We start from the raw sequence: 13,671 nt of genomic DNA, 5'->3' as shown, positions 1-13,671 counted from the left end.
TCAGGTCTGCAGAGGCACATTTAACACAGCTGCAGGATAACTAAGGCATCACAAACCATACTTGAGTGCTTTATGCTGGAACAAAGAGTTGAAAAAAGGTGATAAAGGGAGCAACTCACTCCAGATGATCTGAAAGGTTGAGTTAACACATCTTTACAATAGAGTTTTTATTCAGAAGAGCTCCTTCTTACAAGCTGCCATTCCAACACTGAACTCTCATTACCTCACTCTGCAAAGCATGACTATTTGCCATGAAATCGGCTTTGTTCCTCTGCTTATGGTTGCGGTTGGGCATTCCAGGGCTACAGTTTGCATTTATGCCACACATTCAAGATCTCAAACCGAGCAAGCGTTCAAATTCTCAAATAATTCCTTGTGAAGGAAGCAGTCCAAAACAAGCTTGTTGGTGTAAGGTAAAAATGAGGGGGGAAAAGTGGAACTTGCTGATGCTGACTTTGTCCTTAGATGTCCTTCTCTCAACTCTGTTTGAAGCAGCGAACAAAAGAGCGCAAATCTTCGGCACAAAATGCTGATTAAGAATGTTGAATTTCAACTAGGCAGAGGGGTAGTAGAGCACTGAGGAGATGGTAAGTTTTCTATAACCTAACATGTGGCAGAAAATGCCACTCCCAGCATGGGGGAGCCGTGCAGAAACAATCCCAGAAATGATACAGCCACCTTGCACGCAAACACATCCCAGGGGCTGCCACCAAGCACACCTCAAACCGTGGCCTCCCGCCTCCCTGCTTTCAATGAAAGGTTTCACTTCACACACAGCCCAAAGGGGCGCTGCAGCTCACCAGGGCTTTACTGGAACTCGCATCCTTTCAGCCACAGGTCATTTAAATCCCTCTGAGGTCTAAATATATGTTAAAAAAATATAAAATAAAAGAACAACAAAAAATATGCAAGCAAACCAAACAAACATTGGTTTTGGGGCTTCACCAGGGGCTTGGAGAGGAGCTAAACTAACCAGGGTTACCTATTCTGGTAATGTGCCTGAAATAGCCATTTTTGCTAGAGTTTAACTTTGTATTTTTCCTACGCTGCCAGAAGGATTTTGCTGGTGTTGTGTGTTGGTTTTTTTTTTTCTCCTACATGGCCATAATTTCCAGAACTAAAATTAGGATGAAGTTCACTCCATCCCCAGGCCTGAGGTACCTGACAATGGGAATCTTTGTGTGCCACCACACGCTTTCGCATCGTCGCCCAGGCAGATGATTTATGAAACGCTGCCCTGATTCCACACACGACAAATGCCATTCTGTTGGAAAAAGAAGGAGTGAGGAGAAAAACCTCCTGAGTGTTTACCAGTAAAAATAAGCATTTTGCCAGTTTAGTCAGCATAATCTAAACTAGCAAACACACACTGACCTGTAACACACCACAAGCCACGATTTCTATTAAAGACTCTGGCACCAAATCTAAATAGGAACTTTCCACCCCAGCTCTGAACAGCGAAACTGTGCTCTGCTGCAAATGCTCTGAGACAGACACCTAGACCCTCTCCTGTTCAGAAAAACCTAAGTGGTCATTGGGAAGTCCTCACAACTACTCTAACATCACAGGAGAAGCTTTTATCAGAAAGACCTCTCTTTGTATCCATTGAATTTCTGTGTTTCTTCATCAGCCTTTGTGTTTTGCCAGTAGAAACCTCCACCTACATAGTGTCATATTCTAAGCTTTAGAAGGAAACCACATCATACCAGTTTCTCTCAGTGAGGAATCTCCCTCACCTCTATCTTCTTAAAAAAAAAAGTTAATAATGTGAAAAAAAACCCCAAAACTTTAATCAGCTGAAGTCTGTGCTACTCTCCTCCTACCCACACACAATCACTCTCCTCTGCAGTACCTTGAATCGCTTCTGAAGACTCCAACACAAAACTCCACTACAGGAACTGCAAATTCTGTGTAGGCACCTAAATCCTACTGACTTCTGAGCAACTCCCAAGAGCAACATGGGCAATTTAAATATCCATGTAAATTAAACAGCTGTGAAAAGCTCACACTGGTGTTTGGAGAAGACAGGAATCCCTAGATATTGTCCAATGTAGCAAGTTAGAAATCTTTCCTTTCTCCCAAACAGCAGCTAGGAGCCTGATATGCAATTACCACAGAATAGTAGGGGTTGGAAGGGACATCTGGAGATCATAGTCTTTTAGAAAAATCATTATAATTCATCATATTATTTGTGTGGGAACAACAGTATTTATACATTAACATCCAGATTAAGTACACAATCTGGTTAAAATGCTATTGCTATCCTATGCTGGCAATAGAGAACCTCACTTTAAAGAATTTCAGCAAAGAAAGGAATGGCTTCCAATTGAAAGAATTTAGTAATGAATATTCCTAATTGTAAAGTACCATGGTTATTACGGAGGTGACACCACAACCTTCAGAACTGCCCAGTGTATCAGCAGCAGCAGCGGTGCCATTCAGCCAAAATTAACCCAATTAACAACATTTTAACCAGGTGGCAGTGGTGAGCAGGGAGGACCTGGGGCAGCTCTTAAGGACAGGGTGGAAGTTTAGGCTTGAGGTGAGGAGAAAGTTCTTCACAGAAAGAGTTGTTGGCCATTGGGATGTGCTGCCCAGGGAGGTGGTGGAGTCACTGTCCCTGGAGCTGTTCAAGAGGGGATTGGATGTGGCACTTGAAGCCATGGCTTAGTTAGTCATGAGGTGTTGGGTGACAGGTTGGACTTGATCTCTGAGGTCTTTTCCAACCTTATTGATTCTATGATTCTATGGAGGAGACTAAGCATGAAGATAGAAGTGGTCAGGGATCAGCATCTTCAGCGGCCCACCCTGCAGACACAAGGCAAGAAGAGAACACCACCCAACAAGAGTCCAAATAACAGGACATCAAGAGAAGAAATATCTCTGCATTGCTCATGGGATCAACTGCATATTCACACACTGTATTTGTACTGCCCCAGGAGCTCTCATGTGCTCTGTGATTCTGATGAGGGCTAAAACTAGGCAACTTCTTCCCCCCCTACTTTCCTCCTCACCAAACCTGAATTTAAACCAGAGAGGGAGAAACCACAGCAGAGTCTACCACACAAAATGCTGGTTTAGTGACTAGATTTGTCTCCCCCAGCTGACCACACACCATGGTAACCAGACTCGCATCATGCAGCTGGCAAGACAGCACTGATAAAACAACTGCCTCTCAGAAAATTCCCCAAGTCCAAACTCCAGCCTTCAAAATTCATTACTGTGACGGCTTGTGTCTGCCCTGCAACTGCAAGCAGAGATAGCAAACACATTTATTGTGCCTCTCATAATACACCTCTTTGTTTCACTAAGCAGCTGGTGTAAGGCACTCCAGATCTGCTGCTTTCAGAGAGTTCTCCTTACAACTATTCATGCTAGCATTCCTCCCCCCCCCCTCTTTTTTTTTTCCCCACTAAAACTGTTAGGCAACATGATAAAGCACAGACAAGCTGAAGAGATAAGGCTGTGACGTAGTGTCTGCCTATACAGCAGTGCTGCAGCACTGTGCTGGCTTGACAGGAGTCTCGGCAGTCAGCAGGAACGTTCCTCATTTTAACCACTTACAAACCTAAACTGAAAGCCACTCAAATGAACGCAGGCAAAGGAATTGTTTGTAAAAGCAGCAGGGCTCTTTTCAGCTACACAGAGCAGCAGGATGGCTCTCTGTGAACAGCGAGTCTCCCAATACTTTGCGTTTCTCTGGCAGTTCCGTCAGCAGTATCTGCGTCCCCAGCGCAAGACCCACGCAACACAAACATCACAACGGCAATACTCTTGTTTACACACGTGTGGATTTGAGAGCAAGGCACCAGAGAATCCTTAAAATATGCCTGAGAACTCCAGGAATTACCAAAGACTGGGGGAAAAAAAATCCCCACCACCACTATTTTGGCAGCAAGTTTTCTTCCTCTCTGACCTAGCAACTCGGTGTGGGCTGCACTAAGACATGGCTACCACACCCTGCTCCCCCTCCCAATTTCCTCTCTCCCACTGGCTACTATTCATGCTTAAAATCTGAGCATTAATGACAACCCAGAAACAAAAGGCTTCATCTTTCCAGATGAAGACTGGCATGAGACAGACCTTAAGAGAGACTGAAATAAAACTCCTTGAAAGAAAATTCCAGAGTACTGCCTTTGCCCATTTTACTTTTCCATTCTAAAGCTGACAAATGCATTTTGTCCACAAGAGTAAATTCCTGATGTGCTTATTAACTTGAGGGGGGAGGGGGAGAAATGCTACAAATATCATTTGTTCTGGTGTCTGTCAGCAGGGTCCTTACCTTTAAGGTCTTGGCTTGAATTACCATGACCTCTAGCCACTCTACTAATTAATAAAATCACGGGCACAAGAGTTTAGCAGGCTTTAATTAAGATGTATTACACCTTTATTTACCTTTCCCAATTCCTCCATGCAGGCACACTCTCATTAGTAAAAGGAGTTGCCTCATGTTCTTAGACATTCCCAGGATTCAAGAGTACACCAAGATCTTCAAGAGCAGTTTTCTCTGCTGACCCAAGATCCAAACCTAGCCCTCATGACATAGGAAATACTTCTGCTGAACAGCAAAAGCTGTGTGTCTGTGAAAAGGATACTGTAAGATGGAATTTCTTTTATTTATGATTCCTGCATCCTTACAGTCATGAGGAGATTGAATCACAAATAGATGGGAACGGATTCGTAAGCTGTTGCGTGTTTTCTTCCACGGGCTCAAACACAGAAGTCTGTTTGTGCCAACATAAATTGGGACAAATGGCATAAAAGTTCCAGTTCATGCACAAAACTCACATGATCTCAGCTATCAAACACCATGCAGGGAAATCACTGCAAATAACTCAATTCAAAGAGCCAGCAGAACAAGTTATCAAAGGAAAAGAATCACAATGCAGCACCACAGAATTCATCTGCAGGTGCTGTCAGCTGCCTAGTTACCTCATGGCACACCATACATTGTAAGGGGATTGATACCCTTGATATTGGGAAGTTCCCCAGAAACTAAATCTGGGTGAAACAGAATCATAGATCATAGCATTGTTTCAGTTGGAAGAGACTTGCAAGATCATCAAGTTCAACCCAACACCACCACGGCCATGAAACCATGTCCCAAAGTGCCACATTCACACGTTTCTTGAACACCTCCAGGGATGATCCTAGAACCTCCAGGGTAATGATAGGACTAGGGGGAATGGAAAAAAACAAACTAGAAATGGATAGATTCAGGTTGGATGATAGGAAGAAATTCTTCACCATGAGGGTAGAGAGAGACTGGCACAGGTTGCCGAGGGAGGTGGTAGAAGCCCTATCCCTGAAGGATTTTAAGGCCAGGCTGGATGGGGCTCTGGGCAACCTGATCTAGTGTGAGGTGTCCCTGCCCATGGCAAGGGGGTTAGAATTAGATGATCCTTGAGGTCCCTTCCAACCCTAACAATTCTATGATTCTATGCTGACTCTGCCACCTCCCTGGGCAGCCTGATCCAGCATCTGACATTAAAAAAAAATGCCTAGCATTTAAAAAAAAATAAATAAATGTTTCCTAATCCCCAACCTAAACCTCCCTTGGCACAATTTCAGGCCATTTCCTCTCGCTCTGATGCATCACCTGATGCTAGGGAGAAGAGACTACAAGACAACCTTAAGAAGTGTGGCATTTAAGGCACACTTACTTCATTTGCCTGACCAAAGAAAATGAATTAATCCATTCAGACTCTTGAGTAGTAAATTTCTGCTTAATGCAAAAAGATACCCTGAGAAGCAGTCACAAATTATATGTATTTATGTAATTGCTGCCTATTTTCTAACCCCCCCCCACACAAGCAAACACCAAAATCCCTGATGTAAAAACCTAATTTTGTAGCACTACTTCATTTCTGGACTGTAACTTCTATGAAAGACATAGTTTAAGCTCAGGTTAAAGCCTAAGATGTAATTCTAGGAAGTAGTTTGCCAAACATTGTTAAGTCACAGCAGTCTCTATTTCCTTTGTAGTACATAAACCAGTCCTGCTTGGAGAGCACCAAACAGTGAGCTACAGCAACAACAGCAAAATGAGCAGTAAAGAGAACAGCCAAATCATAAACTACTGCTATGAAAGTAGGTACATTTTAATTGTAATTAATAGATTTCTTCCAGCAGCCACTGATTGAGTCACTTACCTGATGCATGTTTTACTGACTTTTTGCAATATGCCATAAAGCTCATTAAGTAGGGGCCAACATGTCACACATGGATTGGGAATGGATTAAGCTTGAAGAGGGGAGATTGGGAGTGGGCATAAGAAAAAATTCCTTACAGAGAGGGTGGGGAGACACTGGAACAGGTTGCCCAGGAAGGTTGTGGCTGCCCCCTCCCTGGAGGTGCTCAAGGCCAGGTTGGATGAGGCCTTGAGCAACCTGGGCTAGTGGAAGGTGTCCCTGCCCATGGCAGGGGGGTTGGAGCTAGATGATCTTTAAGGTCCCTTCTAACCCAAACCATTCTGCAGTTCCATGTACAGAAGAACTGGCAGATTTTGCTCTCCTCTGCTTACAAAGCATGTGAAAAGCACTTACTCCTGGCCCCAAGCTCTGGCTACCACTGCACAGAGATGCGTACGCCAGGAAACTCCTGGCCAAACCCAAAACGCAGCAACTGAATCGACTGTTCTGTTCTGGCTCCTCCAGCTGACCGTGCCTGCCAGCAGGGGACACGTTCTGCCTGACATCGCAAGCAAGAACATAAAATAGTGACCTCTGCATTCAATCATCTCCACCCACTTCTTCCTCCTCCTCCTCCTCCATTCAAAAGGCTGCCCAAAGAAAGGAGATACTGCTTGTGGAGTGCAGGCTGCCTGCCGCTTGAGGAGCCTTTTGAAGAACACATCGTTAATGGGAGCTGAGTAGCACAGCTTAAAGCAGAGCTCAACTCAATAGCTCTTGAAAATGCCTTATTATAGACAAAACACTAAATTGTGGCAGGCAGAAAATGGCAAAATGGCCTCTTCAAACCCTACTGTAACTTGCTCCTTCAAATGTACTGTGAAAAAAACAACTCCATCATCCTGTGTTCTCTCTCAGCATATGGTACAAGCACAGCTGGACAAGGCAGTGCATGCACATCAACTGATGCATGGATCACTGTTTCACTTCTACAGACTACTTCATAAGCATGTGAGAAGTAAGAAGTCTCTGCTGACCACTTTAAGTATGATGGAAATAAAGTTTCTTTGCACACCTAAGCAGGTACCAACCGAAAGAGTCTCCTTGGTAAGGAAGAAAGAAACTGATAGCATGAAAAGAAGGGCAGCCAATATGCCCCCAAAAAACAGTATGGAATAAAATGTAATGCTTTGGTCTGGCAGAGCTCCTTTATGTTTCCTCTGTCAAATTCCAGTTTTCACACCTCAATAGTTGTGACAAGGGCTGGGTTCAGTTCCAGCCCAACAAGCTCAAACTTAGGCCTAACTGTAGAGCATGAGACCTTCATAAATGTGCAGATCTTCCTTTAAGATCATGTCCCATTTGGCTAACTCTTGCAGCATCTAAGCAGAAGTCTGAAAAATGTTCCTCTCTCCTGCTTAGAGTAGCTCAAAAAGGATTCTATCTGCAGATAATATTTAAATGCAATCAGTGCTAAACTAGACTAACCTCAAGAGAAATAGCAACAGGGATGTCTACAACTCTTGTTAACATCCAACACCAACAAAGGATTTCCCTCAATTCAAGTCTAAGGATGGGTTTTTGCTCAGGAGCTAGGGTTGCTGAACCAGAGCTGTCCTTTCTGAGCCTTTTGGCCAGCTCTCAAGCTGCCCAGGGAGGTGGTGGAGTCACCATCCCTGGAGGTATTCAAAAAACGTGTGAATATGGCACTTTTGGGCATGGTTTAGTGGCTGTGGTGGTGTTGGGTCGATAGTTGGACTCAATGATCTTAAGAGACCTTTTCCAACCAAAACAACTCTATGGTTCCATGTTTGATACAGGTTTTTCCTGGAAGAATCATGTGAAGTCAGTTAAGAGGGACTAGAAACTAGCACAAGTAATCATTTTATTCTTGCTCAGTGCATTATAAAGGCTTGTGTAAAAGACAGACAAGCTGCCAAGCTAAACAGAGTGACCAACTACAAGCACACACAGAAAGCAGTGTGCTCAAGCCACCCAGCCCTGCCCAGTAAAATGGGTCAGACATGCCATCAAGACCTAAAGCAGTCACAGAACGGTGGGCTGTCCCACACAGACACACTGTCACTCTTGGCTAGACCTGTCAGACATGCACAGTCCTTGTGCAGAAGCAGCCACAACAGTCAATATGCTCATGGGCAAATGAAACTCTCACAAGAGCATCAGTTACCAGCCCTGGCTTAGCTACTTCCAAACAATACCTTGCTGAGTAAGCTGACAAAGGTGCAACTGCTGAGCCCCTCAGACTGATTGTGCTTCCTACACAGGAGGCCACAGATTGCTTTTATTTGGTGCAGAAGAGTATGACCCAACACGAGCACCCCAAAGAAGGGAGGGGATAAAAAAGAAAGTATGACAAAGAAAGGAGCAGCTTTCACCTTTTCTGCAGAAAACAGGACAGCTCATGTTCCTGTGTTTGCTTACAAAATGTGACACTCATATTTACTGGGCAGCAAGAAGGTATCATCCACTTCATTCCCTAGCAAGTAAGATTTCAAGTGAGTGTGTGGGGGCCAGACCCATGAAGAGAGATGAAATCACACCAGTCTTGGTGCCTCAAGATAAGCCACTGCCATTTTTGTTTTGTAAGCTGGGACACACACAGCTGAGATAGCAGGAAACAAAACCCCCACGCTGATGTCTGCACTAATTAGAACTACTAGCATGCAAAGTTTAAATAATAAACATCAGAGTTCAGCTTCCTTTATGTTTCTGCAAAACTGTTATACTGCACTCTCTCTCATTTCTGATAAGGAGCCTTTAAAAGCTGCCAGATAAAAGGATTTACTTTTATCAGTGTGATAATGGGAGCTTATCAGAATCTGAAATCAATATCAATAAAAACCTTTGAATGAAATGTAGATGTTGCTTTCCAAAGCAATGGCTTCCAGATCTAGGTTCTCTTTGTCACTTGCTGTGGCACAAAGCCAGCAAAGCTGAACCAGTTAAAGACTAGCCTGTTCTTCAGCAGAAACAATCCCAGTGAGAAGACCTGACATCAACTTCCAAAGTAAATCCAAGTCACACCAAGGTCACAACAGAAAAAATTGCTGGAGTAGGTTCTTGAGCAACATTTCAACATACTAAATCAGACCTTACAACTATGGATTTTCAGAGAATCACAGAACTGTTTTCATTGCAACAGACCTCTCAGATCATTGAGTCCAACCACTGACCTAAGACCACTATGGCCACTAAACCATGTCCCAAAATGCCATGGTCCACTCATTTTTTTTTTTAACACCCCCAGGGATGATGACTCCCCCACCTTCCTGGGCAGCCTGTTCCAATGCCTGACCACTCTTGCAGCAAACAATACTAAAATCATACTAAATGATACCTTAGAACTATGTATTTTCATGCAATGGCAAAGAGAGACAAGTGGTAAATTCAATTTGTGAAAGCTCAGTTTTGAATAATTCCTCCTACTCTGATTTGCTACCTTCCCTCTGTTTTTTTCAGATGCTGCTTCTGCAGTAGACAGCACTGTAGGTACTCAGGTCTAAAACACCATCCTCATTCCAAAGGCTGTGTCCAGTTCTGGGCCCCTCAGTTTAGGAAGGACATTGAGACACTTGAACATGTCCAGGGAAGGGCAACAAAGCTGGGGAGGGGTCTGGAGCACAGCCCTGTGAGGAGAGGCTGAGGGAGCTGGAGTTGCTTAGCCTGGAGAAGAGGAGGCTCAGGGGAGACCTTCTTGCTCTCTACAACTACCTGAAGGGAGGTTGTAGCCAGGTGGGGGCTGGTCTCTTCTCCCAGGCAACCAGCACCAGAACAAGAAGACACAGTCTCAAGCTGTGCCAGGGGAAGTTTAGGCTCGAGGCGAGGAGAAAAGTTCTTCACTGAGTCGTTCACCATTGGAATGTGCTGCCCAGGGAGGTGGTGGAGTCACCATCCCTGGAGGTGTTCAAGAGGGGATTGGATGTGGTTTAGTCATGAGGTCTGTGGTGACAAGTTGGACTTGATGATCTTTGAGGTCTCTTCCAACCTTGGTGATTCTGTGATACTGTGACACACTGAAGTCTAGACTGGGTGATCAATTCCCCTTGTGGATATGAGTAGAGTGTCTCAATGTTCTATGGCAACCATGCTTAAAACATTAATTTGGAGATATTTGCTTGTAACCGTGTCATATGAGAATTGAATCCAATCAACTCTATGTTGCTGCTTTCCTGAGGATTTGAAGCAAAAAATGCTAAGAAAATATCTTCTACTTCAGCCAAACTGGAGATTATTTTTAGCTGTGCTGCAAGGATTGATTGTAATTTACTATAAACATGCTCTGAATGCCTTTTCTCACATTATCCTCCTTTGCTACACAGAGAAAAATTCAGAGCTCCAATAAAACCAAGCTTTCTAAGAGAGACACAAAATCTGACACTTCACTTTCAAACAGTGTTTCTCCTATTGTTGCAGTTTGAGCTGGGTGCCCCCCTGGTGTGTTCACTTCCTGTGTCCAGAAGTCCAGCCCAGAGGGATGGACGCAGGAAATTGTGTATTTCCTACCATAATTCTTTGCACCACTATAAGATCCAGTGCGGAGTCTAGCACGTTCTCTTTCCTTCCCTCTCCGAGACTTGGTAACTGGGGGAGAGATCTCCCGGCCATGGGCCTGACTGGGCCCAAGGCCACAGGGGGATGGGCAGTCTCAGGCCTGGCCAGCTGAGACCAGCCCAGCAGAGGGAGGGGGAAGAAGGAGCCCTGAGGGTCTCGGATGTACCCTCAGGTGGGAATGGGATGGGATGCCTCTGGGTTTGCTTTGGGATCTTTCTTTGTCACTGCGCTTTGGGTTCTCTGTAACATTCACTGCTTTCTATTTAAACTTTCATCACTTTTGCAATCCGTTTGTCTGAGTGTTTTATTCCTGTGCCCGTGGTGGGGAGAGGGGGCTGCCTCAACCCAGCACACCTATTTCCATTTTATCTCCTCCCTTCCCCCCATTTCCTACCTGGAGGGTAGAAGGCCCTTGAGAGAGGGCATTTTTGTGTTTTGAAAATACAAACACAGAAGCAAATGTATCTAGAATTAGAGAGTAAGAGATATGCACACAGGAGTGGCTCCCTTTGAGCTGGACTTGGGAAAGCAGGCAGCAGGGTCACTGCACTGTGTGCAGATCCTGCAAAGCTGAGGGCTAAGATCTCTGACTGAACTCCTGTTAGGAGTCTAAGTGACCTCAAAACAGTAAATCAAAAAAACAACCCAAAAGAAGCCCTAAAAAGAAAAGAATCATAAAGTCACAGAATGGTTTGGGTGAGAAAGGACCTGAAAGATTATCTAGTTCCAACTCCCCTGCTATGGGCACAGACACATCCTACTAAACCAGCTTGCTCAAGGCCCCATCCAATCTGGCTTTGAACACTTCCAGGGCAACCTGTTCCAGCACCTCACCACCCTCATGGGGTGAGAATTTCTTCCTAATGTCTAATCTAAATCCATCTTTTTCCAGTTTCAAGCCATCACCCTTTCTGCTCTCCATGCCTTTCTCCAAAGTCCCTCTCCAGCTCTCCTGTAGTCCCCTTCAAATCCTGGGAGGCTGCTTTAAGTTCTGCCTGGAGCCTTCTTTCCTCCAGGCTGAAGAACTCTCTCAGCCCGTCTTCACGGGAGAGGTGATCCAGCTTTCCGATCGCCATTGCGGCCTCCTCTGGATCCCAAAAGAATTCTTGGCTACTGTATCTTCCCCATATGGCACACAGCCAAGTAAAGAGCAGAAGGTGCTGCCACAGGGCTAGAGCAGAAGGGATTGGAGGCAAAGCCTTCACCATCCCATGCCCATGGACACACACGACTAGGAGCTGCTGCCGCCTTTGGGTCACCAGCACAATCATTTCTTCCTGAACTGACGTTAGCTGAGCAAATTACATTTGGCCTGGTGAACACAGGGAAAACTTCCACGTCAGGTTTGGTTTTCTGCTACTTGATTGCAGCCTGAGTTGGACTCATGGGTTTAAGAAACACAGAGCCCCTTCAAACCAAGCTGGACAGAATATTGAAGACTTTAATCCACAGTGCCAGAACAATCCCAACCCATCTCCCACAAAGAATCCATTGTAAAGAACAGAATCTCTTTGTCCTTCAAAACAGGCTCCAAAATCCCTTCTACAGAGGGGATGCAAGAGAGCAATCACAACTGTGCAGGACAGTCAAGGACTCTGAATCCAAGGCAAGCTAGATGAGCCATTCAGCGGAAAACAAGATAGCCTTTTGATCATGCTATTTACATCAGAAATGAGGAGGACGTGCCAGCCTGCCAATTCCTACGTGCAGGGGTTTACTGCAACTGATGGCAGCAGGCTGAGATATGACCCAGCCAGAAGAAGAGGCTGCACTCAAGCTCATCATAAGCACAAGAAGGTTGGACAATACAGATCCTCAACCCACTGGCTCTGTGTTATTCTGAGACACAATGCAAGAGTCCTCCTTAGATACTGCTCACATATAGTGCTTTAATAACCAAAAGCTTGTGAAAGCTTCAGCTTCTAAAACGGCCCAGAGGAGAGTGTGGTTTGTAAGATGTAGAGCAAAGAATGCCACATAATTGTTTCAGGATAAATGCTGGCATAGAGAAATATTCACCCAAAAAGTGCAAAATACTACCACTGAATGCATCAGGTTGAAAGGGACTCTCAAAGTCGTCCTGTCCAACCCAAACTAGATCAGGTTGCTCATGGACCCATCAAGTATGACCTTGGATGTCTCCAGGGATAGGGCCTCCAATGCCTCTCTGGGCAAGAGCTCGGAAACTGTTGTTCCACTAGAAGATTCAGTTGTGAAAATCCTGGTGCCAGAGCATATTATTTCCTCTTCAAATGGGCTGAAGATACTGGATGTGAGTGAACGTCCCTACCCACGCCAACAGTCAGCACCATGCCACAGTGACTAGGATTGATGGAGACTGTCAGATTCAGAGAGATAAAAGGGAGACAACCCTATGGTGCTTAGAGATAGATAGAAGCCCTGTCTCAATCATTCCTGGACTGTTTATTTCACAAGAAGGAGAGTGGCTTATGAGGCCAAGTTGCAGGGTCACTTAAAATAAATGTTGTCTCCAAGGGGAAGCCGAGACAGGGACTGTGTTTGCTACCAAGAAGGCTGCCTGGACAGCCTTTCTCACAATTTTCTGGGCACTGAGGGCAAGCTTTCCAGAACTCTTGGAAAAGCAAGGAACAAGCAGAAATTCCTATTTTTGAAGCTATCCTGACAGTTGCAGGATTGGAATGGGTGAGCAGTACCCAAGTTAGGCCTCGTCTTCCTCTTCCTATACTCACTACACTTTAGCTGAAGCTCCCTTTGCATTATCTTAAGTCCAGGTTCCTTGCTTAATTCAAAGGTACAGAAACAACTAATTCCTGACAACACACACACACACAAAGAGACAGGGAAGAACAGGTGAGTTCAGAGAACAAAAGTAACAGAAAGTGTCAGCTGTATGCCTGTGTCCCACCATACACAAGACAGCAGCTCCACAGGGTCCAGAAATTTCATCTCTCACTACATTACTATCACTCCCCCGTTAATTACCTAT

The 13,671-nt window shown here is 44.8% G+C and overlaps 1 protein-coding gene across 2 annotated transcripts in view; it reads right to left on the bottom strand.

The window, feature by feature from the left end:
- The window catches only part of VGLL4 (vestigial like family member 4), a 104,002-nt gene that overhangs the window by 22,800 nt on the left and 67,531 nt on the right, over window positions 1–13,671 (bottom strand). The gene's annotated exons all lie outside the window — the stretch shown is intronic.

Source organism: Dryobates pubescens, chromosome 1 (assembly GCF_014839835.1).
Source record: "Dryobates pubescens isolate bDryPub1 chromosome 1, bDryPub1.pri, whole genome shotgun sequence".
NCBI lineage: Eukaryota > Metazoa > Chordata > Aves > Piciformes > Picidae > Dryobates > Dryobates pubescens.
Note: the sequence above shows the minus strand (reverse complement) of the source record. Positions and strands in the feature narration are given on the sequence as shown.